The sequence below is a fragment of the Passer domesticus genome, chromosome 1, assembly GCF_036417665.1.
Source record: "Passer domesticus isolate bPasDom1 chromosome 1, bPasDom1.hap1, whole genome shotgun sequence".
Classification (NCBI taxonomy): domain Eukaryota; kingdom Metazoa; phylum Chordata; class Aves; order Passeriformes; family Passeridae; genus Passer; species Passer domesticus.
In genome coordinates this window covers 1,350,864-1,370,931 of record NC_087474.1, presented here as the reverse complement: position 1 = coordinate 1,370,931, position 20,068 = coordinate 1,350,864, and the positions used below count along the sequence as shown (strand labels likewise).

The 20,068-nt window shown below is 47.3% G+C and overlaps 1 protein-coding gene across 1 annotated transcript in view; it reads left to right on the top strand.

Moving 5' to 3' along the window:
- The window catches only part of WNT9A (Wnt family member 9A), a 57,288-nt gene that overhangs the window by 5,706 nt on the left and 31,514 nt on the right, over positions 1–20,068 (top strand). The window lies entirely within an intron of this gene.

Below are 20,068 nucleotides of genomic sequence, written 5' to 3'. Positions count from 1 at the left end.
TTATTTGGTGGCAGGTAATTGAATTAGGCTGTGGGATTGGGAAAGGGAAGCAAGTTAAGTGGAAAGTCTGGAAGACTGCATGGAGAAGCCTCTGTGATGCAGCTTAGTCAGAATCTTTGACTAGAGCAAGTTTTGTCAGTTTTTGCTTCTTTCTTCATTTTTCTGTCAGATTAATTCATTGTGCTGGGAGACTTGGTGTCGTTTTCTCTTGGAGAATCGTGGAATGATTTGGGTTAGAAAAGACTTTCAAATTCCACTCCCTGCCATGGGCAGGGGCACCTTCCACCATCCCAGGCTGCTCCAAGCCCCATCCAGCCTGGCCTCGGGCACTTCCAGGGATCCAGGGGCAGCCACAGCTTCTCTGGGCAACCTGTGTCAGGGTCTCACCACCTTCACAGGGAGGAATTTCCTCCTAAAACCTCACCTAAACCTGTTTTCTTTCACTTTAAAGCATTCCCACTTGTCCTATCACTATCTACCTGTGTAAAAAGTTCTCCCCAACTCTCTTGTGGATATTCCTGGCCCAGGGATGCTCCACTCCATTCTCTTCATTTAAGGACACGCTGACAGTGTTATTTCTAATAAATGTTGATATTAAAAAAACTTAAAGAATATTTGAAGTGGAAAATCTGAATCAGAAGAAACTGCTGAGTTTAAGTTCTCATGGGGGTGACTGGGCAGCCAGAGGAGGTGCTGGACCAGTGAACATCACTGGTGTTCCCACAGTGTGAGGCATCTGTGGTCCAGAGCTGGGGTGGTGGAACATGGAAATCTTGGCTCAGGAGAGCTCAAGACTGGATTTGCATTCCCTGTCTCCTGTTTCATCCCTGTGCCTTGATGCCTTCTAAGAGGGAGTTAGGTTGGAAGGGGATTTTGAAGGTGTTAAATCAGAATATCCCCACTGTGGGGACCACCAGAGGTGGGAGGATTCCTGATGCCAGAAGCTCCATGTGGATCCTCTCTGCTCCAGTGCCATGGAATAATGTGGCCCCTTCAGGGCTTGGGTTCTGTGGCCACCTAAGTTCTGTAGAAGAGAAAAGGGGTTGAGTCTTCCCCTGATGATTGAGGAGAGGATTTGATGCATTCAGAGTGTCTTGATCTGCTCCCCCTCCATTTCTGTCCCCGTGGTTCCAGCTCCTCCTGAGAGACCCCTCTGGGGTGGGATGGTGCTGGGTTCACACTGAAACCTTCTGTTAGGCACGAACTTCCAAAATTCCCAACTCCCAGGGCTGTGTTGGAGCATTCCAAGAACTCTCCTGGACCTGGTTTTCCAACCTAAAACCTGCTGAGCCTCTGGCTTCCCTCCACACTGGAGCAATCCCTTCTCTCTGCAGTCAGAACAGCTCTCTGGTGGCTTGTGGTGTGTTCCTACAGTTGGTTCCTTGACCTGAGGAGCCCTCGGGCACAGGACTTGGTGTTTGCACTCCTAAATGGTCTTGGGGGGGCCACTGCTCCTCCTGCAGAACGTGGCTGCAGGTTCTGGACCAACATGAGCCAGGTAGGATTTCCTTTCCTGGCTTTTTCCAGAGCTCAGGAACCAGCTCAAGTCAAGCTGAGAGGACCCAGAAATTATTAGGATATTTATTATGGAAAGGGTTAACCCTTTATGAGCTTTTTTTTGACGTCAAGATGCAAATTTTTTTCCTCTTCTTCTGTTTGTAACTGTGCTTTTTAAGGTTCCTTCAGATGGTGGCTGTAAGTGCTAATGAGCCTTATCTCTCCAGATACTGTCATAAAACACACTTATGAACTTTATCAGCTCAGCAAGCTTTACATTTTATTGTAATGTGTGTTTGCACTTCCCCAAGTGGAACAGGGAGTATTTTGACTCCATGGATAAACACAGCAGTTACAGGATTTGCTGGAGCTGATAGAAAAATCTATCCTGATTTTATTTTAATTTTTTTTTATTCCCTCAGCTTTTACCAGGAACTCTTGTTTCAAATGAATCCAGCAGCTCCTGATTGTGCTCTGTAGCTTTCCAGGCTGTTATTATAAACCATTCTCTAAAGTTTAAGGAGCATTTTAATTCAGTTGCTGAAGGATTTTAGGGGAAAGGGAAATGACAGGTTAAAAAAAAACTAAACTTCTTTTGGGGGAGGAACACAGAGGAAAACCTCTTTCCTCTCTATCCACCACAGAACATGCAAACTCAACAGTGTCTGACAGAAATGCTGAGTCTGGGATACAGCAGAACACCCAATTCCTCCTGATTCCCAACAGGCTGGATGGGAGTTGGCAGGAATTTTACAAGCAGATCCATTTGGCCTAGCTGATTAAAACGGCATTAATTGGTTATGGAGTTTGGGGCAAACTTGCTCTGATTTCTGCATTTGCCACATGCTGGATGGAGCAATTTCCCAATTGAAGCAACTTGGGAAAACTTCTTGGGGCTCAGAGCCCTTCCAGTGCTTAAATGGACTCCAGGAGAGCTGGAGAGGGACTGGGGACAAGGCATGGAGGGACAGGACACAGGGAATGGCTCCCACTGCCAGAGAACAAGAAAAAATGGGATATTGGGAAGAAATTCCTGGCTGGGATGGTGGGGAGCCCTGGCACAGGGTGCCCAGAGAAGCTGTGGCAGCCGCTGGATCCCTGGAAGTGCCCAAGGCCAGGCTGGATAGGGTTGGAGCAGCCTGGGATGGTGGAAGGTGTCCCATGGCAGATTATTCTCATGACTGCTGGAATTTTTGTAGCCTTCCCTCACCTGATTCTGAAAGGAACAGCACATAGGGATTGCTGTGCCCTGCTCCTCATGGCTTTCCTACAGCTTACTCCCAGTGTAGACCTCACTGGGAACCCCTGTTGTCAACCCCTGCTGAGCTGAGTGAATTTTTTCCTGACTATTTTACTACAAATATTAATATAATTATAATATATAATTACTATAAACATTAATGTAATTAAATATTTAATTATAATTAATAATACAGTAAAAGAATACAATCTAAATAAAATATAAATATAATAAAAATGAACAAATATATACTATATTAAAGTAATTAATATAACTTCTCATTATAATCTCTTCAGATTAATGATTTTTTTTTTTTAAGGCTTGTGGCCTGATGTTTGGTATTCAAACAAAACAAAGCCAGGCAGCCCTGGTGGTGTGACTGTCCTTTTTTTAGAGATGGCAGCTGAAGCTTTTAGGTGAAGGTGGCTCTGTCCAGAGGACCCTGTGAGGTTTTCCAGCTCTGTTTTGGGGCCACTGCCAGCAAATACCTCTCTCTCCAGAGTGTCCAAGGTGTGAAGTTGAATTTTCTGGATGTTTGGCTAATTCTCCTTGCCTGTAGCTGAAACTGGCATTGGGGTGGCTTCAGTTTGCCCTGGTCACCACGCAGTGCCACTCTTGGGACCTGTGGGGGATCCCTGGCAGCTGGCTGCTCTTGGGGTGAGGTTTTTGGGCTGGGTTTACCCTGCTGACCTCCTCACTGCCTGCAGCAAGGCTCTGTGTCTTGTTTGCAGGAGCTCTAACAGATTTCTGCAGGGGGAAACAATTTTGCTTCCCCCAGATTTTGCTTTGGGCTCAGTGTGTGCTGATTTCTCTGGAAACATCAGCAGTCCATTTCTCAGCCCATGGTGCCTTCCTGTGGGTGCAGAGGAGCACCCAAAAGTTTTTGGCCTTGAAAACAGCAGTGGCTTGACCCTCTTTGTGCTGGGAGGCTGCTCCAGAGAAATTCAGAGAAATTTCAACAGCACAGCAAGGTTCTGGTTAAACTTCTGCCCACTCCTGCCAGGACTGCCTCAGCCAGCAGGGAGGGTTTTCAGCTCGGATGCCCCTGTGGGTCTCTTTCAGTGTTTCTTTCACATCCAGGGGAAATCATCTGTTGCTCCCCACCACAAAAGCCACCTCCTGCTCTGCTCCATGGTAATTTTGCTGCTCCACTCTCTGGAACACCCCAATAAGTTTTTCCAAGTTGCTCCAATTGGGAAATTCCTCCATCCAGTGCGTGGCAAATACAGAAATCAGAGCAAGTTTGCTCCAAATTCCATGATCAATTAATGCTGTTTTAATCAGATTTTAAATGGATCTGCTCCTAAAATTCCTGCCAAGTCCCATCCAGCCTGTTGGGAATCAGGAGGAATTGGGTGTTCCATGCTGTATCCCAGACTCAGCATTCCTGTCAGCCTCTCCTGAGGCAGTGGGGGGAAGGGTGGGTGAGGGCTCATCAGACAAGGCTTTGAAAATGACCCAGATAATCCAAGAAAATGTGTTTCCACTTGAGTTGAATGTGGAAATGCTGCTGGATTTTGGTGTTTCTCAGCTTTTTGACATCCTGGATTGGGAAGCTGGGAGCCGGCTCAGTGACTGCACTGGGGATGAGCGTCCACCTTGGACTGGATCCACTGGTGTTGGCTGCAGAGCCTCTCCCAGGGCAATCCACGACTCCAGGGGGCCTTTCCCAGCTCAGGAACACGGAACTCAGCTGCTCTCCAGTGCTGCCCATCTCCTCTGAAAAGAAACCCAATCCTGCAGCCCAAACCCCTCTGGGGACAGTTCACCAGCACTGATACTTGATTTAAAAGAACTGACTTGTTTGGCTTAATCTTGACAAAATTGTTTTCTAGCCCTAATCCTCTCCCAGTGTAAGGTGAGATCTTGAAATACCTGGCAAACCTCGAGCTCAGCTCTCTCTCTCTGCATCTCTGGGCCTCTCTGCAATCCAAGGTGAGGGGGGTAGGGGCGTTTTCAGCCCCTGCCAAAGATCAGTCTCCTGCTGGGAGCAAGCAGGGAGCTCTTTCCCAGTCTGTGGTTAACAAGTTGATCTGACAGGCCAGAGGTGAAGCAGCCACTTGAGCTGAATTACAGGGTCTGACCAAAGATCCAACACTTCCTCTGGCTCGTTAGCACAGCTGTGCTGCATCCCTGGGGACTATTTCTATCTTCTGGCTTGTCCCATGTTGACTCTGGAAATCCAGAGGCTTAGCATGAGTTTGGAGAGAGGACTGGAGCTGAAGAGCTGCCCTTGGGGAGGGTGTGAGCTGGACTGAGGAAGGCTTTGAGCAGTCCCTGTGGTCAGTGTTACGAGCTGTAACATCCAGACTGGTTTGTGGAGCTGAGGGAAATGTGTTTTCAGGCAGATTTGCCTCTCTGCAAGGTGCAGGATGGGTGCTGGGCTCAAGGGATGGTGCTTGCAGGGCAGTGGGACCAGGCATAATCCTGCACTTGCAGGATCAGCTGAGCTTGCAGAGGGATCCCCAACCATAAAGAAACAAATCTGATGTTGTGGAGATGCTTTAGAAGCAGAAAATCCCCAGTGCCTGTGGGATTTTGTGTTCCCAGAGCACAGGCTGGGTTCAGCAGGGCTGTCTCAGCCACGGCAGGGTGGGAGGTACCAGGGGAGGAGAACGGCATCCTCCCTCAGCCCTGCATCCCTGGGGCTGCTCCAGGCTCATGGAAAATCTGAGAGCTGGCGCTGGGAGGGGGCAGCTGAGCTGACAGCCTGGCCTGGGCTGACTCACAGCGACAAAAACGCCTCAGTTTGGGCTCGGTGACCCTGTGACACCACAGCTCTGGGGCTGTTTGTGCCAGGGGCTGGATGTGCCCCCTCACAGGCTCATGGGGAGGAGTGGGGAGTGACTCCTCTGCTCCCAGAGCTTGCAGAGAGCCAGGACTGAGGTGAGCTGCTCCCAGGGATGCTCTGCTGCTGCTGGCCACATCAGTGGCCTTGGCCAAACAGCTGCTCCTCCCTGCCTGTGTGGGGCTGTTTACTCTGCTCCCAGGGCTCTCTGCAGGCTCCTTGCAAGTGCTTGGGATTGAAGTGGCTCTGAAGCTGCTGTCTGGCCTGTCTGGATGTTCAGTTTTACCCCGTTGTGGGTGTAAGGTTGCTCAGGGTCTGTGTGGCACAGGACTGTTCTCACGGGGAGCAGCTCTGAGCTGACTCAGGGATTTGGTGCACATCCTTTAAAGCCCCAAAAGGCTGTTGGGCTGTGAATTGTATTTGAAAATGCCTTCAATATGTGCCTGACAAAGCAGAAGCCGCCGGGTTGGAGTTTCTTCTCCTGTTGCAGCAATAAGGGGGATCCAAAGACAGATTTATAAGGGATCCAGAGACAGATTTATAGGAATCTTCCTGCTGAATTGGTGAGGTCTGAAGTGTTTAAAAGCAGGAAACACCAAGCTCCAGCCCACGAGGTCTGGCTGCAAAACAAGATGAGTGGTGCAGGCTTCACTTTGGGGGTTCAGCGTTGCACCTGCTCTCCTTTCCCAGAGCCTGGCTGGGAGATGCGTGGCTGGATTTCCAGGGCAGCTGCTGCCCTTGCTTCAAGCAGCAGCCACACGTTGCTCTTGCTCCTGTCAGCTGCCCGAGCTCCTCTGTTTGTGTGTCTAAAACTTGAAGGCTGGGAGAAGGAGGAAACCTGACCAGTGCAATGGAAACCTTCAATTCCCCGCGGTCCCAGGAGGAGCAGAGCAGCTCCAGGCTGGAGCTAGCAATGAACTCCGTTTGTACACTGCCTCGCCTCTCCGGGAGGAGCAGCAGCCAGGAAAAATATCAACAGTTCCATTAAAAAGTCTGCTGGTTTGCTAAAGTAGTGGAATAAACATACCTGTAGGTAAAGCAGCCCGAACCGCACAGGAAACATTAACGGCAGCGAACACACGCAGCCTCCTGCCTCTCCCTGTGGATGTCCCCGAGAAAAAACACTGCATCCATGGCGATGGGGACATCAAACAGCAGCTGGGGGGATTATTCTTAGCTGGGGAAGAAGTGGCTTGCATGAAACAGGGGCTCTGTGGTTTCCTAGAAAGGCAAAACCTGGGTTGAGCCTGCCCTGTGCTGCTGGCGGGTCTGGGGAGGGGGGATCTGGAGTAAAAATTGAGGCAGGATGTGGTTTGGGGTGGTTGGTAGCCTTTTGTTTGATTTGATTGCCCTTCTTAGCTTTCTGATTGCTGTTTCCGTGGGAGTTGTGTGGGGCTGACCTGCTTTTGCTCGAAGCAGTGGAGAAGCTGGGATGAAAACCAGTGGGAAGTGGGGAACACCCTGGGAGCTTGCAGAAGAGCAGGGTGGGTGTGGTAGCACTAAATGGGGGATCCAATCACCCCCAGCCATCAGTGCGGGGTGGAGTTGGCCCCTTCCCCCCTCCACAGACCCTAAATCCATCCTCTGATCCCTTTGGGACAGGGGGAATGGAATGAGAGCTGTATTTGATATTTCAGTGAGGGGACATGAGCCTGGAGCATGGCTCGGGTGGGGGGTGCTGCCCATAAAACCCAACTTCCCCTTGGCCATGCCCAGCAAATATGGCCAGCCCAGAAATTCCACGTGGAAAATGCCTTTGGTTGCAACCAGATGGCACCTGTCAGGCACAAGGAGACATTTCTATTAGTGCTCTCATTGGAGTGGTTTGGATCCCTCCCAGACCCGAGCTGTCCTCCCTGGGGCAGATTGATGGGATTATTGCATGCTAGAGACAGTCCCTGTGCTCCCAGGCCTCATCTGCACAGCCACTTAGCACAACTAATCTGAAGTGACTTTTAAAGTGGATTAGTTCAATTACTCTTAACTAGCCCTGGTGGAAACACTCTCCTTGGGGATTAAAGGTCCTTAATTCACTTTAACAGACTTGATTTCAATGCAAAGCAGGCTGAACTGAATTAAGGGCACTTTAGAGCCTTGTTTGGAGGAGGCACTCCAAAAGTGATGTGGTTTAACCACGCCACTTTGCATTCCTGGGCTCCATTCGTTCCAGTTGAGCATTGCTGGAGTGTCCCCTTACCAGTGACTAATGCAGGCAGCCTCTCACAGAGAGCTGCAAGCTTTACCTCAGCTCATGTGTGAACCACCTCCTGCATCTGCTGAGCCACTGCTTAAAATTGGTGTCTTAGAGGTGTTTACTCTCCTTAAATTTTTAAACTTTTGTTTTCTTTTTTCTTTTTTTTTTTTCCTTTAACTCTTCAACCCAAGCTTTTTGCTTTTTCACTTAAAAATGCGGGGCAGTGAGTCACACATCAGCTTCTCCCTGCTGTCCTGAAGTCTCTGGATGAACTGGGAATATTTGACCAACAGCACACTCCTCCTTCAGCTGGGGAGTTTCTCTCCAGTTGAGGGTGAGCTGTGGTTGTGAAAGACTTTTTGGCCTCAGTTTTCCTGAAGTTTTTGTGAAAAACAGTCATTCCATGTGGTGCCCTGGATGATTCTTGCTCTGGAGGGAGCTGGGTGGGACATTCCTCTGCATGTGAAGTGTTGGATGATGTGGGTGTGGAGGAGAAGAGGGGAATCCTGCCAGTGCCAGGGAAGATCCCTGAAGGGAAAAATATAATGACTTTTTATTTCCTTCACGCTGATCCTAAACATTTTGACTGTGAAGGGAAGAAGACGTAGCACTGACCCTTCTGCAGATGGGGCTCTCCCCTCCTTGTTCTCATCCCTACACCCCATTCTCTGACCTAATACCACCCTGACCCTTTGCCCTTCCTGTGAGATCCCTGCTTTGCATCCAGATTTAATCCCGGAGGAGCAGCTTCCAGCAGATTGTGGAGGGAATGGCTGCTTGGCACAGCTTTGCCACCTCTGCTTTCCAAGGAAAGGAAGGGTTAAACCCAGTGACTGAAATGAGTGCCAGCATTGCTCTGGGTAAGGCTTCTCCAGCATGCCAGAGCAAGGTTTATTTTACTAATAGCCCTGTGTAACTTCACCCTCCCCTCCTGCTCAGGATATTTCAGCTCCTCTCCTTAGTTCAGCATCACTTCAGAGCTGGGGGAGCAGTTTGGGTGGCCACAGCAGCAGCTGCCAGCCCTGCAAGGATTTTTTTTTTTTTGGGGGGGGGGGAGGTTGGTGAACAAACCCTGAGTTTCTTTAGGCTGGGTTTTTCATGGCTCTTCTGAAGGGTCCCTGCAGGCTTTGGAGAGGGGAACAGACACTGCACACAGGCAGGACATGGATGCTGCTGCTGCCCTGATGGGCTGGGGCTCTGAGACCTCTCTGTGCTGCAGCTCAGAGATCCCTCAAAGGCCCCTCTGTGCTGCCCTGCACAGGCTGTGTCTCTCTTACAGCTCTGCCTGAACCCTAAGCTGGTTTAATCTCATTTTCTTGCCACCAAGGAGATCCTCCTTCCTTCTCCACACCAAGCTGCTCCTCAGGCCCTGGTGGCCTTCATGCCTGGCTGGAGCTTGGCACAAACAGTGGCAATGTGGCTGCTGTGGTTCTGTTCCAAGTTGGGTTTCTCTAGTGAAGTTTTCTGGAGCGATGATGGAAATCAATGGCCAGATTTGGGCAGGTTTTTTTTATTCTCATCATGGAATGGGTTGGGTTAGCAGGAACCTTAAAGATCACCTAGTGCCACCCTCTGCCATGGGCAGGGACGTCTTCCACCATCCCAGATTCTCCAAGCCCCATCCATCCTGGCCTGGGACTGCCAGGGATCCAGGGGCAGCCACAGCTTCTCTGGGCACCCTGTGCCAGGGCCTGCCCACCCTCCCAGAGAACAATTTCTTTCTAACACCTAATCTAATTCTTGCTCAAAAAGTACCCTCAAAATGAAATACCTTTTTAATTAAAATTTTTAGTTATATGACATTGTTTTTAATTACCTGGGCCAAGAGCTCTTTCTCCCTAGGTTTTGGTGGCAGTGCCTGGTGAGTTTAGCACCATGAGGTGCTGGTCTTTTCTTCTTTAATACACGAGGCCATTAGCTTTATCTTTATCATCTCTTAAGACTTCTGGAGGCAGGTGCTCTGGGAAATACTGAAAGACTACTTAGAACACATCAATTTTGTGTAAGTGTCCAGCTGAGAAACTCCTCAGAAGACACCAAGGTGTTGCTGAGAGCTCTTTCACCTCAGGACACATTTTTATTTGGGAATGATGCTGGTTTTAAACCTCAGGATCTAGAAAGGAGGTGCATTAATGCATCCTTCAAAACCTTCTCCTCTCTTAGGGATACCTGGGGGTACCCCCATCCCTGGGAGTGTCCAAGGCCAGGTTGGATGGGGCTTGGAGCACCCTGGGATAGTGGGAGGTGTCCCTGCCATGGCAGGGGGTGGAACTGGATGATCTTTAAGGTCTTTTCCAACCCAAACCATTCCATGATTCTCTGTCTGTTCTAGGGTAGCTCTTTGAAGGGCTCTTTGAGGTCAGGCTCATGAAGTTTGGGTTTGTGACTATCATCTAAAGAGGGAGTCCAACAAGCTGCCTTTGAGGTGGGAGTTGCTGACATCCAAGAGCAGCCCAGTGTAGTTTTCCATCCCTTGTGTCTTCCTGGGGGGATTGTAGAGCCCCAGAGCTGCTCTTGCAAGTAGTCAGGAGTGCTGGAAACCTAAATGCAAGACCTGCTTAGTCCTGAGAGGTTTTCATTTTAGACCCAAATTAAATTACTTCCCTTGCTGTGGCACTTCTTCCATCATGTGTTGCTGCAACCAGTGGGTGGGGGGGATAAAGGATCTTCTGGAGTGGCCCTAAAAATGGGCTTTCAATACCTAAACTGAATTTTTCCTCCTGTAAACTTTCAATCTGAGGGATGTTGACCTATGGCATTTATGGGGTTGGTGAGATTTTTTGTGTAAGTTGCCCCTTCTTTCTACTCCTGCAGCTTTTCCACAGGGATGGAAACTCTGTTTGAGGAGATCCTCAACTTCCATCTACAAAAATTAACTAATCACATCAAAATTGAGAGTAAGGAATTGAGTGAGGTGTTGGTGTATGAATTTTATGGCTTTTTGTGGCTTCATGTTGGGAAGAACAAATCTAGGAAGAGCCTAAGTACTTCATGAGTTCTTGCTTTGATCAGCTGGTGGTTGGGTGGAGGAGCTGAGCAGATTTAAATCTGGAGTAGAATCACAGCCAAGTCCTGACCCTTTGAGGATCCAAAGGGGGAATTTCTTTGCCCACCAAGCTCTTGTCCAGTTAGATGAAACCATCATCTTCCCCAGTAGTTCCAAAGAGAAAGATGATCTCAAAATGACTGAAAACTCTTAAAATCACTCAAAATCTCTGGTGTGGGATTTATATACATCCTGCTTAATGGGTTCACACTGGAACACTTCTTGATCTCTTGCTGCCCTGTTTTCAGCAGCCTCTGGACAACCTGAGGGCTGTTGCATTTAGGTGCCAGGATAATTTGGTAAGGATTTGTCCTTTTTAATGGTTTCTTTCCCACCTCACTCTTTAAAGCTGCTCTAATTCCATGTTGCCCTAATTGTGATATGCAAACTTTAAAAGGAAAATCGCAGCCAATGTATTTTAAGATCCTTTTGGGCAAGCAGCCCCCTACTTAACGTGATAAATTTGGACAGCTTTTCTCACTAAGGAAAATAAAAAGCTTTCCAAATCAAGAAAATTATGTAAGCAAATCCGATGAGTGTGCTCTAAAATTAAACCTGCCTCGCAAGCTTTGGGACCTTTAGTGTGAAGCTGGTGTTGGGGTTTCTTGGGGATTTTTTGGTTGGATTTTTTTTTGGAAGCCGTGAAACCTTGCTGGGGAATAGCCAGTGGTTTCTCTCCGATCCACCCATCCACTTATTATGACCAAATGTGGAAGAACATAGAATTATCAGGGACCATCCTTGCCCAGGACCCACTTCCCATCATCCTAAATGAGCCACAGTAGGTATTGGGCCAGAAATTTTCTGGAAGCAGTGGTTGCCTTGTCCTGTTCCTTCATGGATCTCCTGCCATGCAGCATCCAAAGGCATGACTCTGTAGAATTCCAGAATGGTTTGGGCTGGAAGGGACCTCAAAGCCCATCTCATTCCAACCCCCTGCCATGGACAGGGAGCCTTCCACTATCCCAGGTTGCTCCCAGCCCTGTCCACACTGACCGTGGACACTTCCAGTGATGGGGAATCCACAACCTCTCTAGGAACTGCAGTGCAACTGTAGCTCAGTGTGGATTTTCTGTGCTGGAACCAAGTTGTGCTGTCTCCTCACCTGTGACCCAAATTGTCTTGTGTGAGGTTCCTAAACCTGGAGTTTGCAAACTGCTACAGACACTCTACAAATGATAATTATTCCAGGATGAAGGTGGGATAGAAAGGTTTTTACTGGTCACTTTTCCATAAATCCCTGTCTCCTCATTCCATGTGCATTGGGAAAGTCTCTTTTCTTGCTGCTGTCTTCATCCTCTCTCCCACTGTACCACCTAAACTCTCCCGCACTTTGTCCAAGGTGTATTTTTCTGTGCCACATGGCCAAAGTTGCTTTGGGGACCTTCATTCCCTTGCTGCAAATTTGGAAGAGGTCAGCATTATCCTCCAGGGATAGCAATCAACAGCTTCCTCGTGAGGGAATTGGAGGTGCAGGCACTGATCTCTCTGTAGTTGATGCCTTGAGAAGGCTGACCTAGAACAGAGGCTGGACAGAGCTAAAGAATAAAGCAGGGATTTATTCACAGGATCTCCTCCATGGATCCACCTTGGGCAGCACCAGAGCCCAGCCAGGGCTGCACCCAAGATGAACCCAAATGGTCCCAAAATGCACGAGCGCTGCCAGGGTCTCTCCCTGGGATCAGCTCTGCTCCATGTGCACATTGCAGTTCATTGTCCAATCCCAGCTGCAGCCCCTGCAGTCCCATCCTGCTTGTTTTTCTCTCTGCAGCCCACGGGGTTTGTGCTCCTGGGCTGAGATTTGGATCATTTGTCCTTGGTGCCCAGCTGGAGCAGGAATTGTTTTGTCTCCCTGCTCTGTGCAGAGAGCTCACCATGCCCTGATGTGAAGCTCAGACCCACAGACTAAAGCAGCACAGAATCTGAAAATATAAAAGCTAAAACCTCAGGCATTGTAGTGACCAGTGATAGGATCCAGAACAGCAGGAAGCTGTTGAGGGGTTTAGGTTGGATATCTTCTTCCCCCAGAGGATGGTGGGGCATGGCCCTGAGGCTTCCAGAGCTCCAGGAGCGTTTGGACAATGCTCTCAGGGACAGGCTGGGGCTTTTGGGGTGTCTTTGCAGGGCTGGTGTTGGACTTGATGATCCCTGTGGGTCCCTTCCCACTCAGGGTATTTTGTGATTTGAGTGTCTCCATGAGGTTTCCCTATTGGGACTCTGATGCCAAATGCCCTTCCAGTTTGGAATGGGAGGGAGACCCTCAGCTCTGCCTGCAGTTGGTTTCTGCAGGCAGAAGAGGAGTTAATTTACCTTAACATTTGTTCTGAGTAATTTTTGGGCTGTTGATAGCCTGGGGTGACCTTTAGGGGTTCATGTCACCTTTCCTGGCCAAAGCCAGATATAAACATCTGTAAAACTTTAGCATTTCACCCCACAGTCTCTCACACTGTGCTCTTCATTTGTTCCCCCCAACAGCTGTGTCAGCTCAGCCTCCCAAGGTGTTTCCATGTGGGGAAAATCTCCCCTGATCCTGTTTTACTCCTTTATCTGCAGCCTGGGGACAGGTTTCCAGCAAACACTCGGAGCAGTTGTTAGCGTTGCTATCCTTCCCCTCTCTTGTTCTTGGCCCTTGGTCCTCCCAAGCTCGTGCAGCCAGGAGACACTGAAATCCCAACTGTGCAGGACACGGGATGGATAAACATCTTAATCTCACAGATCCTTCAATCTAAATGTTTTCTGGGGCCCTCCTTCAGGCAGGATTAGCCGGGAACGGCGTCCCAAAGGTCGTAGCCTTGCTCTGACTCGCGCCGCTGCTCAGGATGCTGAACGCGTGTGAAAGCCTCAGCAAAAAGCCTGAGATGCCATCACTGTTCTCCGAGGCTCCGGGGAGCATCTGCGTGTCCTCTTGGGCTTTGGACTTAGGTCTTGGAGCTCTGCCTGCCCCTGTTAGCCATTGTGATAGCGTTGCCTGGAGCGCCCAAATGTGACATGTAGCAACTGGCATTTTGGCTACACTTAAGTGCAAGATTTTTCCAGTGTAGGTTTATATCTGGTTTGTTTTTTTTTCTTCCCCTCTTCTCTCAAGTGTGTGCATATTACTGTTATGATTTATTTTCAGGCTCTAACTTGGGTTTTATCACTTGAAATGCTTTGGAAACTTGGAGGGCTTTTTTTTTAAATTAGTGGCATGGCCCTCTTTACCTCAGAGAAAAATTCCAGGGTGAAGAATGCTTTTGATTCACAAAGAAATTATGTTAGAAAGGTTTTCCTCTTATCTTTGTGTTCTTTGGGCATTACTTTCCTCCTTGAAGCTGCCATTTGCTTTGCTAAACTTCACTTTGCTTCTTGACAGCTCTAGAATGGATTAGGGATTACTGGAATGTCGAAGCCCTCAATGTGAATATCCTTCAGCAGAAAGTTGGGTGGGAAGCCATGATCCTGGGAAAATAGTCTTGAGTTCTTGCTTAAAGTGGCACAGGGGGGAAGAAATTAATACAAAGAGTACTTTGATGATTAACAGCAATATTTTTGTGGTAGGATGGGTTGCTCCCTTCATCCTGAGACCTGTACCAACGAAATGAACATCTCCCTGTCGTTCCCTCCCTGTATCTCCATGATTTTGGTTTCATTTCTCATTGCTCCAGCTGCCTGTGAGTGATACATTGTTAGGGCACTTTCCACCACTGCTGTTTTGGGGCTGGACAGGGGTAAACAGAAGGGATTCCTTTCTCCACCACCAGGAAAACAAATGGCACCCTGGGGAGCGCAAAGCTCCCGCCGCTCTCGTTCCCGCGGTTCAGGCCGCGGCATCGCTCGCGGGGTTTCACAAAAGTGAGGTGTGGGACACACAGGTTGGTGTCCCTGGGGATATGAGGGTCAGGGGATGGATGCTGGACACCTCCCCGGCCTCGGGGGAGGTTTGGCAGGAGGCTCTGGCAGCAGGGAGCCACCAAGGCTGGGAGTGGGACAGGGCTCTTGACACGGGGCCAGCGGGAAAGTCTCGGGCTCAGACGGAGAGAGGGGCTGGGGAATGTGTGATCCCAGCTCCCAGGGAAGGACGTGGCCAAGTTTTGTCACAGAGCTCCTGGGTTTCAGCTGCTGCTTCAGCAACATGGTTGTGTAGGATTTGCTGAAAGAGCTGGGAGTTCTGGTTGGGTTTGTCCAAGAAACCAAAGGCAGATCTCACCCTGAGATCCGTGTCTGCTTAAACTCAAAGTTTCCTTGAATCTCCCAAATTTCCCTTCAATTTACATTCACACTCTTCCTTTTAAATATGTTTTGCTACAGGATTCAGGAAAAAAATAATGACTCAGGCTAAATTGAAGTGCAAGCAGAGCTTAGACAGATTTTGACTTCTTTTGCCCTGAATTGTCTTCATGTATTGAGTGGGCAGCTCTGGTTCTTCTTATCCTCCCTTCTGAGGAGATTTATACATGAACAAGTTTTTATTTTAATTTTTTATTTGGAATATAAGTCTACTCTTGCTCCAGTATCATTATTAATACATTTTTTTGAGATATTACTCTATAGCTGATCACCTTTGTGACACTTGGAAATTAATTGAGATCTTTTGGTTTTATTTTTCAAATATTTTTAGCTTGTTAACTCTAATTCTGATAGGCTCCATGTAGCTGTGCCCTGTATCCTCTTGGGAATGATGACTCAGTGTCCAGATCCACAGAAATAGGTGGGATGTGGGATTTGTACAGCTAAGCCCACGTGCATTTTGGAGACAGATGGAAACTCCATTTCAGGCTGGGCTGCTCTGGTTGTGATTAGCTCTAATGAGCATCTGTTGATGGAGTAGTTCAAGAGGGGTTCTCAGTGTTCTTTGTCCCTGCTCGTGTTGGAATATCAAGAGCTGAACTGAAAAGGAGGATTCAAGTTGTTTGTGAAGACTTGCAGCAAAGCTGTCTTGCTTACGGAATATACCCAGTGTGGGGGTTTAAATCCTTATTTAATTTTTATTTCCCTTGTTGTTGTGCTTCCATATTGGACAAATTCCACCTGTGTTGTCAAAAAATTCCCTTTTTATTTATTCACACCCCAGGATTTCCCTGGTGTGTCTGTACCCTCAGGTACAGCCTGGACTCCCTGGAATTTGCTTGTCCCTTGTTGTGCTGGACACAATTCCTGGCAAATCCATGAAAAACTGAGCATAACCACCAAAGTGCATCTGCAAGTGAATCCAGCTGTAATTTATGATTCAATGCCAGCACCTCAGGTATCTGGAGACACCTTTTACTGCACAATTACTGCTAATTAAGAGCCCAGAGTTTAATTTGGGAAGCTCCAGAGGAGAAGTGTAGGAGTCGCCTCAGTCATCCCCTCCGTGCCTGTACCCTGCCATGGAATTTTATCCCGTGATTCCATGCGAGGTTTGTTCTGCAATTCCTCTCCTCTTGCAGTGAATGGGCAATTACTGAATATTTCTTTACTGTTCTCATTAACTGCCTGGCCCCAGGGCTGATTTAGAACACATTATCCATGTTCTGTATTCCATGGAAAACACATTTGGGTCCTCGTGGGTGTTTTTAAGGTGCTGTCTGAGACACAGAGCTCAGAGAAAGCTGTCAAGAGTCCACTTACTCCAGCATTGCTCCTGATGCTGAAAATCAGATTTCTTTTCATTACTTTGGAGTACTTGGAATTATTATAGGTCATCCTGTATTTGGTTGTCACACCAGGGAAACCTAAAGCCTGGAAAATGAGGAATGCTGATGACTTGGGAACAACTGTGAATGTTCTTTCCCTGAATTTGCCTTTTATTGTGACACTATGAGAATGAATTTTAATTCTCAAAAATGAGTTTGCCCCTCCCATTGCCCACTGCCTCCTTTCCCTTTAGTTGTCCTTTGGGATTTAAGAAAAGATGGGAATGTGGAAAAGGATTCTGCTGCCTTGCAGAGTATGGTCATTTTTCTATTATTTTTAGTAGAATTGATTTCCTACTGCATACACAGAATTATGCTGATGTTTCCTGGCCCTTGAGTGGCTCAAATTCAGGTAATTTGTCTGTAATGATTTTGTTCCTTTTGCTTCTTCCACTCCTAGTTCCCAAAGGAATTCACAAGGAATAATTTAGACCCCAAACTTTCAAATCTCTTCATCTCTTTCACAGATGGATTCTGTAGCATTCTGAGGGTTTCAGAGGAATTTAGGGATGTAGATAATTATTTCAAATGAGATGTCAGCGCTGAATATTTAGAAAACTGATTGTCCAGGCCTAGGTTGGGAATGGATCCTGTGTTTTCAACACAAGCAATTTATGTTGTGAGGCAGAACATCCTCCTGGGTGAATGCTCTGTGCTGAGTGCAGAAATTGCACCAGTTGGCTCTTCCCAAATGTGTCAGTTGTTGGGATCCATCTCAGCTGGGACTTCTGGCCTCGCTGTAGATTCTCACAGATGAAACCCAACGCCTTCCATTCAGCTGAAACTCAGCAATCTTTCCCAAAGAAAAAATTCAAACCCTGTTCTGGAGATTGGTTGGGGACCCCCCAAATCCCCCATTTCTGAGGTCTGAAAGTAAAACTGTGAAGACAAAGAGAAATCATAGAATCACTCAATAGTTTGGATTAGAAGGGCAAAAGATAAATCATCTCATGCTGTTAGAACCCTGATTACTGAGAATTTTAGACTTTCTGTGCTGCCAGGCACTGACCCCCAGGAAAACACTGCATTGACCTGAGGCTGTGGAGAAAGTTTCCAAAATTAAATGATAAAACTAAGATTATGCATGTATAGTTTGAATTAAGGTGTATAATATCACATAGTGGAAGACTTAGAATTTAAAAATTTAGAGTGTAGTAATATATATAAAACAAAATAGAAGTTTTAAAACAGAAACTAATCCTTCTTTTTCACCTTCTTCTTCATGAGTTTAAGTAGTATTATATGATTAGATAAAAAGTCCACATTGTGAAACCAACTAGTTAGTTATTCAGTTAAAAGCAATTTAAGTATAATTTCTTAATTAGACCGTTTGTCCTTAAAAAGCCTTATAGAGAAAAAAATACTCCATTTTGTAGTTTGTTAGTACTGTAAAACACAGTTGTGAGACTGTAATATAACTAAAATCTAATAAACATCTGAGTCCAAACAAGAAATACCATCTCACACTTTTAATCCCAACCCAAACAAGAAAAAGGTAAAAACTCAACATCATGCCACTATCCTGCTGTGGGCAGGGACACCTTCCACTGTCCCAGGATTATCCAAGCCCTGTCCAGCCTGGCCTTAGGCACCCTCCCAGCCAGGAATTCCCAATTCCCAGTATCCCATCCATCCCTGCCCTCTGGCAGTGGGAGCCATTCCCTGTGTCCTGTCCCTCCATGCCTTGTCCCCAGTCCCTCTCCAGCTCTCCTGGAGGGTACTAGGAGCATTTCCCTTTTCCCTCAAGTTCTTTGGGACTTGGAAATGCCCAGTGTGGGATACTGAAAGGATCCAGTCTTACACCAAGGCAGCTTTACTGATCTCAGTCCTGTTCAGCAGGTGAAGATACAACCTCATTTTTTTGGGTAACCCATGATTTAGGAACTGCCTTTCTGCTCTGCTCCTCTGCTGAGCTTTTGATGGCTGTTTTAGGAAATGGGAACTCACACAGGTTGGTTGAAGGTGTTCTGGATGATGTTTACCTGCTGGGATAACTCTAAACCTGTGGACACTCTTCCCATGAGAATTTTCCTCAAGATACCTCCCATCATGTTTTCTTGCACTTTTAAATTAGAATTGAAGATGTTTTTCCCTTTAACTACAAGCACCAGAGATGCAGAGGACTGGCAGAGGAATAATGTTTTCTTGCACTTTTTAATTAGAATTTAAATATTTTTGCCTTTAACTGAAGGGATGCAGAGGAATAACTTTTTCTTGCACTTTTAAATTAGACTTTAAAATGGTTTTCCCTTTAACTGCAGGGGGGCAGAGGAATAACACAGTGTAGCTCTGCTTTTGTTGGGACTTCCTTCTCAAGCACCCTCAGCTTGCAAATCAAATGGTTTCTTTACCTGCCCTGCTGCTCCTGAGGTCACCTTTTTTAGGCAGCGGTTGTAACTCGAGGCTTGCTCCGAGCTGCTTCTTGGAATTGAAGTGGAACAGCCCCAGTTTGATGAAGGATGAGTCTCACAGAGCTGGGCAGCAGCTCTCAGCTCCATGAATATGGATGCAGCTGCGGCATCCCACAGCTTCACATCCAGCCCTAAAGCCGGGCTCTGTCACCCCAAAAGTAACCCGAAATCTCCCAAAACCCCGTGAGGAACAGCTGCCACATTCAGTGAGGATTGGGCTAGCGAGGCACACAGTGACATAATGTGTCTTTGCCCTCTGTAATCTTTTACCCCTTCCACCATCCAGGCACACAAGAGCCGATTGAATTCTTAATCTTGGTGTAACGAAACCACCTCGTGGTTTGTGTGTTTGAGTTGATCTAAATTGGGATGGCAGGAGCTCTTGAATCCGACAGCTTTGGGCTATTTTAGGTGGTGAAAATCTGCCATTGGCACTATGGGAGGCATTTATAAGTAACAAGCTAATTATGTAAAATGCACACTGTCCACTTGTTAAGATCTTCTTAAAGTTTCATAATCTAATCAGAATTTGCTATGTATAACACTTGGCTTGTTGTCCTCCCCCCTGCCTTTTTAATGCCACTTTGTGGGGTGGGTGGGTGATCAATACAGGAAGGAAATGCTTTCCTTAATACTGGTTGGTGGAGTGTGCCCCACGTGCTGCTTTAATACACAAAGGATTTTCCTTTCAATTACTGAGCACAGATGCATTGCTTTGAAGTGGATCAGAAAATCAGAGGTTGCGTTGGGTTGGGTTGGGAGGGACTTTAAAATTCCACCCCCTGCCACAGGCAGGGACACCTCCTGCTGCCCCAGTTGCTCCAAGCCTCATCCAGCCTGGCCTTAAACACTTCTAGGTGTGTGGTGCCTTACAGGGAAGAATTTCTTCCTTGTATCTGATCCAAGTATCTCCTCTTTTAGTTTAAAACTCTTTCTACTTATCCTATCACTGTATTAAAAAAATGGCTCTCTCTCTTTTCTCCATTTTTTATGGATGCTGTGCAGTCCGCAGAACAAAACTGTGGCTTTCCCTGGCCTGGGGTATTTTGGTTAATGTGGTTCTTTGTTCAGACAGACTTTTTGTAGTGTAAAAAAAAACCCAAAACAGGTATGTGCTGAACTCAGCATGTATCCTGAGGGTGTTCACCTGAAGTGCTGGCCAGGGTAGGTCTGGCTGAGGTCCTTGCCAATGTTCTGTAGTCAAGTCACATTCAAAAGGCAGCTGGGGTCTGTTGAAA